This window comes from Terrapene carolina, unplaced genomic scaffold (assembly GCF_002925995.2).
Source record: "Terrapene carolina triunguis isolate 2854851 unplaced genomic scaffold, T_m_triunguis-2.0 Scaffold211, whole genome shotgun sequence".
Lineage (NCBI taxonomy): Eukaryota > Metazoa > Chordata > Testudines > Emydidae > Terrapene > Terrapene triunguis.
Genome location: NW_020664562.1, coordinates 5,000,235 through 5,006,501, shown reverse-complemented (window position 1 = coordinate 5,006,501; position 6,267 = coordinate 5,000,235).

Below are 6,267 nucleotides of genomic sequence, written 5' to 3'. Positions count from 1 at the left end.
AAGAAAGAAAGAAAGAAAGAAAGAAAGAAAGAAAGAAAGAAAGAAAGCTTCCAGTTACTTAACAAAAAGGGTACAAGTGCCAAGATACCATTAGCATTTTTCTAAAAGAATCTATATTCCTATAATAGAAGCTAACAGCAAAGACGCACAGACTAAAGCAACTAACAACACACTCCTGAAGCCCAGTGGTAAAAATGAGATGTCTGAGTAGAACTTTTTATTAAAGGAATAAAAAAATAAAACTTGAAGAAAATACTCAAAACAACTTGGGGAAAATGTTTTAAACTCCACTGATTCTGGGTTTTTGTTTTTGTATTTCTTTTTGTTCACCTGAAAGTATCTTTTGTGACCTTTCTAAGGCAAAATTGAGTACCCAAGTCTCATTGAAATTCTAGGGGATTCTCTGGTTATGATATGCAATATGAGTCAAAGAATTTCTTCTCAATGATCTTGTTTTCTATACAGTTAATGATAGCTAATATTTAGCTGCTCCCCAAGAAGACATTACTCAAGCATTCTGGTGTCATCTTGACAATACCAAATACGTATATACAGAACACATTTCCAAAAGCTGGCTGTAAAGTAATTGACAGAAATTACTATGCCCTCTGGAAATATTCAGAATGACAGGTGATGATCATTTCCCCATGCATGTTTAAAACATGAACAATACAATGAAAGCTATTAATATGAACTCACCACTACTAATACAGGAGATAGAATGTGAGTTCAGAATGTTTATGTGATTTAAATTCTTTATAGTATTCGCTGGGACTTGCAATCATCCATGCAGGGGCTGGGGAAATCATCTTATTCAAGATGAGCTACACAGTGTGGTTTGACGCTCCTGTTTTGATGTATTACTTCTATTGATCCTTCCTGATGTAGAGAAGGGCAGAGCTGGGGGTTGACTATTTCAGACTAGTCTACCAAGAAAGCAGTTGTTTTTATGCTCATCAAGAGTAGGGTGGGGTGGGAGAAAGCACATTTTAGCCTCAGAGAATCCAAAGCAGTAACTTCCCTTCTGCATAAAGTAGCTATTTTTCCAAGCTTTCAAACGGGTGTGCTTTCATTTATTTAATATGAAGGAATCTTAATATATACCTTGTGACTGAAGCCAGTGAATCAAAAAACAGAAACAAAAATACCATCAACCAATCTCACCCTCACCACATTTTTATACAATAAAAGGCAGAATAAGTTGGAGCTTGAAAATTCACCATTATATCCTCTCTCCCATCTGATTCGTCCATGTTCTATGTTCATTACTAATGAAAAGGCCAAGTTACAAAGTTTGAATCAGATCGAAAGTCTCCCAAAGTTCAGGAGTGTTTGATTTAGGGGCTGTGGTTCAGGCCATGATGCAGAACAGTTAACTGAGAAGTTTGGATCCTGATCTGAACTTTCTCAATATGTGGTGGCATTGAGATTCAGGGGGGTTGGTTCATGCCCATCACTAGCTGTTACATGTCATAGCTGAAGAGCTAAAAGGACTTTACTAGGTGATTGTATCAGAAAGTGATGGCCATGACAGAAATTGTCAATTGCTCCTGACTATTTATTCAATCACATTCTCATTCCCTCACTGCAACAGTCGCCTGTCTGCTTTATTTACTGAATCCATACACCTAATATTTATAGTAAAAGATGGTTACTCACCTTTGTAATGGTTGTTCTTCGAGATGTGTTGCTCATATCCATTCCAATTAGGTGTGCGCGTGCCGCGTGCATGATCGTCGGAAGATTTTTACCCTAGCAACTCTCGGTGGGTCGGCTGAAGCGCCCCCTGGAGTGGCGCCCTTATGGGGCCGGACATATGCCCCTGCCGACCCAGCGCCCCCTCAGTTCCTTCTTGCCGGCTACTCCGACAGTGGGGAAGGAGGGCGGGTTTGGAATGGATATGAGCAACACATTTCGAAGAACAACAGTTACAAAGGTGAGTAACCGTCTTTTCTTCTTCGAGTGCTTGCTCATATTGATTCCAATTAGGAGACTCACAAGCCTTACCTAGGTGGTGGGGTCGGAGTTAGATGTCGCAGAGTGAAGGACTGCTGAACCGAATGCCGCATCATCCCTGGACTGCTGCACTATGGCATAGTGGGAGGCGAAAGTGTGCACGGATGACCAAGTCGCTGCCCTGCAGATCTCCTGTATGGGCACATGAGCCAGAAAGGCGGAGGACGAAGCTTGAGCCCGAGTGGAATGGGCAGTGAGTCGTGTAGCTGGGACACCAGCCAAGTCATAACATGCACGGATGCATGAGGTAATCCAAGACGAGATTCGCTGTGAAGAGACCGGGAGGCCTTTCATCCGGTTTGCCACCGCTACGAACAGTCGGGACATCTTTCTGAACAGCTTCGTTCGTTCGATGTAAAAGGCAAGAGCCCTGTGGATGTCTAGGGAATGTAGCTATTGTTCCCGTCGCGAAGCGTGTGGCTTCAGGAAGAAGACCGGGAGGAAGATGTCTTGGTTAACATGAAAGGCAGACACCACCTTAGGGAGGAAGGCGGGGTGTAGTCGCAGCTGTACCTTGTCCTTATGGAACACCGTATACGGTGGGTCCGATGTGAGGGCCCGAAGTTCCGAGACTCGCCGATGTGATAGCGATGAGGAAAGCTGTTTTCCAGGACAGGTACAGAAGTGAGCAGGTGGCCATCGGTTCGAAAGGGGCACCCATGAGTCTAAATAGGATTAGGTTGAGGTCCCACGTAGGGGCCAGATGACGACTTTGTGGGTACAGGCGTTCCAAACCCTTGAGGAACCTGCTGACCGTGGGATTGGAGAAGACCGAGCGCCCGTTCTCATCCAGGTGGAAGGCTGAAATCGCTGCTAGGTGTACTCTGATAGATGAGACAGCTAGGCCTTGCTGTTTCAGGGACCACAGATAGTCTAGGATGGTAGTTACTGGCACCTCCAGAGGGATAGTATTACTCAGAGCACACCAGCAGGAGAAGCGTTTCCATTTGGCCAGGTATGTGGACCTAGTGGAGGGCTTTCTGCTCCCCAAGAGCACTTGCTGCACGGAACTGGAGCAACGCCGCTTAGATTGAGTCAGCCATGCAGCATCCACGCTGTGAGGTGGAGGGACTGCAGGTCCGGATGACATAACCTGCCGTGTTCCTGAGTGATCAGGTCCTGCCACAATGGTAGAGGAATTGGTTCAGTCACCGACAGATCGAGGAGTGTGATGTACCAGTGTTGTCTGGGCCACGCTGGAGCGATCAAGATTAAGCGGGCCTTGTCTCTGCGTAACTTCAGAAGGACCTTGTGGACCAATGGAAATGGAGGGAAGGCATAGAGCAGGTGGTCTTCCCATGGTATCAGGAAGGCGTCTGACAGGGATCCCGGGGAGCAACCCTGGAGAGAACAGAACATCTGGCACTTCCGATTCTCGTGAGAGGCGAAAAGGTCTATGTGAGGAAATCCCCACCTCCGGAAAACAGAATGGATAACGTCCGGATGTATCGACTACTCGTGAGCAAGGCAGGACCTGCTGAGGCGATCTGCCATGGTGTTCTGGACTCCTGGGAGAAACGATGCCACCAGGTCGATTGAGTGGGCTATGCAAAATTCCCAGAGATGTATGGCTTCCTGACAGAGGAGGGTTGACTGCGCTCCGCCTTGCTTGTTGATGTAAAACATGGCCGTTGCGTTGTCTGTGAAGATCATGACACAACAGCCCTGCAGATGTTCGCGAAATACCTGACATGCCAGTCGAACTGCTCTCAGCTCTCTGAGGTTGATGTGCAGGGTTATTTCTTGCACGGACCAAAGACCTTGAGTGCGAAGGTCCGCAAGGTGAGCGCCCCAGCCGAGAGATGACGCATCCGTGGTGAGGACTAGAGAGGGCTGTGGGGCATGGAATGGCATCCCCCCACAAACAAGGCTGGGGTTTAGCCACCAACCCAGAGAGGATAAGACCTCCGTTGGTATCGTGAGTACCATGTCCAAACTGTCCCGGCCTGGACGGTACACCGACGAGAGCCAGATCTGAAGCGGGCGGAGGTGTAGTCTGGCATGTCTGGTCACGAAGGTGCAGGACGGCATGTGGCCCAGATAACCGAGGCACATGCGCGCTGTTGAGGTCGGGAAGCTTTGGAGGCCGTGGATAATGGTCATCATGGACTGGAAGCGGGCCTGCGGTAGGCACGCCCTGGCGAGATTCAAGTCCAGGACTGCCCCAATGAAGTCTATTCTTTGGGTTGGCTCCAAAGTGGACTTTTCGGCGTTGAGCAGCAGGCCCAGTTGCCTGAAGCAGTTCATGACGAACCGAACACGAGACCTGTAGCTCGAACCGACCCCGAATGAGCCAGTCGTCGAGGTATGGAAACACTTGTGTTGGTATCACTAGGCATAGCTGCCAGGTAACTCGGGGGAGTGGAAGGCCGTAAGTGCCGATGAAACTCCTGCGCTCTGGGTCTAAGTGAGACACAGTGACTCCATCTTGTGAACTTTCACCTACTTCTATGCTAACTGCTTACATGCTGAAGCAGGCTGAAGCAGAAATGTAATGGTCAGTTTTTCTAGCAGACAGCTGTAGTTTCGCTCACACAGTAGAGATAAGGAAGGGGGAGGGAGAAGCCTCTACGTCTTAACCTGCGAAGGCCACAGATAAACAGATGAACAAGAACTTTTCTCACATACCAATGTAGTGCCTATTGTAACTGTCGTCTGGGAGGGAGGGGTAGAGGTGAAAACAGACAAAGCCTGCACAGAAACTGCTTGGAATATAAAAAGGGACACTTGCTTATATGTGCTGCGTTTGATTTGAGACATGTCTCCTAGTGCCTATTCAGAGCTCTTGAATAAAGTTGGTTTGTTTCTCCACCCCTGGTGTGTTCATTAGTGCGAAGCACACCGGGCAACTAACCCCGCTGTTGCCCCCTCGGACCCTTTGAGCCGGCAACAGTTTTGGCGTCCCTGGGTGGGCTTGAGGCTGAAATTTAGCCTTGCCCGGATCCCTCCTGGCGGCCGACGGATTACAGCGACAACTGACGCCCAGCGCGCACCGGTGACTTCATCGGGGGCCTCCGCAGAGACGTGGTTTGCTCGACCCGGAGGGCACAATGGTGCAACGCACTCGAGTAGTGGAGAAGCAGTTGGGGGTGACGGTGAAGAACCGGACCCTTGGATAAGGTAGGAACAGTCCAGTGGGGACTTTACCTGTTTTGACCTGGGGACACCCAGTGTCTCCCTAGAGTATGGAGCAGGGACAGAGTACAGCCGGCAGGGTACAGTGTACACCCTTAGAATGCATTCTGGTGAACTGGAAAGTGTTTGGATCGGACCAGTTGATTAAAAGTAAATTGAAAAGGTTCTGTACAGTTGATTGGCCTCAATATCAGCTAGAGTGCCAAGAAAGGTGGCCACCGGAAGGATCACTTAATTACAACACGATCCTTCAGTTACTTTTGTTTTGTCAGAGAACAGGTAAATGGAATGAACATCTCTATGCTTATACGTTTATGGTGTTAAGAAATAGGATTGATATTTTGCACAAGTGCCATTTGACTCCGACAGACTCGGTAGTACCTGCTGCTAAACCCCAGAACCCTCCTACTGTTGTAATGGCATAATCAGTGTCCCCTTCGGCTCCAGAACCCCCACTGGCTCCAGAGAGTACCCCCTCGGTGGGATTGTATCCGTTGATTACTGAGAATGTGGTAGCCCGTCCAGGAACACAGGAGTGTGCAGCCCAGATTGTGCCAGTGTTCTCTCATGTGCCTTTTAACCCAGTGCACCTAGCTGCCTTTAAGGCAGAAGCAGGGGAATTCTCCACGAATCCAAGCAAGTTTATTTCAATCTTTGAAGGGTGTCTAGCTAGTCATAAGCCTGACTGGGATGATTGTAATATACTTATGAGAACCTTGTTGTCTGAGGTGGAGCGGAATCAGGTTATAGCTAAGGCTAAGGAGGAAGCACAGAGAAGGCATTTAAGGTTTAAAAAGGAAAGCTATTGGACACCAGAGGTTGTACCAAGTGGAATCCTCAAAAGTGAGTGTGCTCATCCTGGTTTGTTGCTTCAAAGCTCTGTATAAAAGTTATGTTACTGAAAGGGTGTATAATGGCAATGTGTATGTGTTCATTGTTGGGAAAAGGTGTATGAGTGAAGAGTGGAAGGTTCCTTTGTAAGTTAGAAGAAGCCAAGAAAGGGAAAAGGAAAAAAAGAACAGAATGAGTTAACTGGAAAATATAGCTAGCAAGCTCAGTCATGCTGGCCCTATCCAAGGACATTGTTCACAGCTAAGACTTGGCTGACAACCAAGA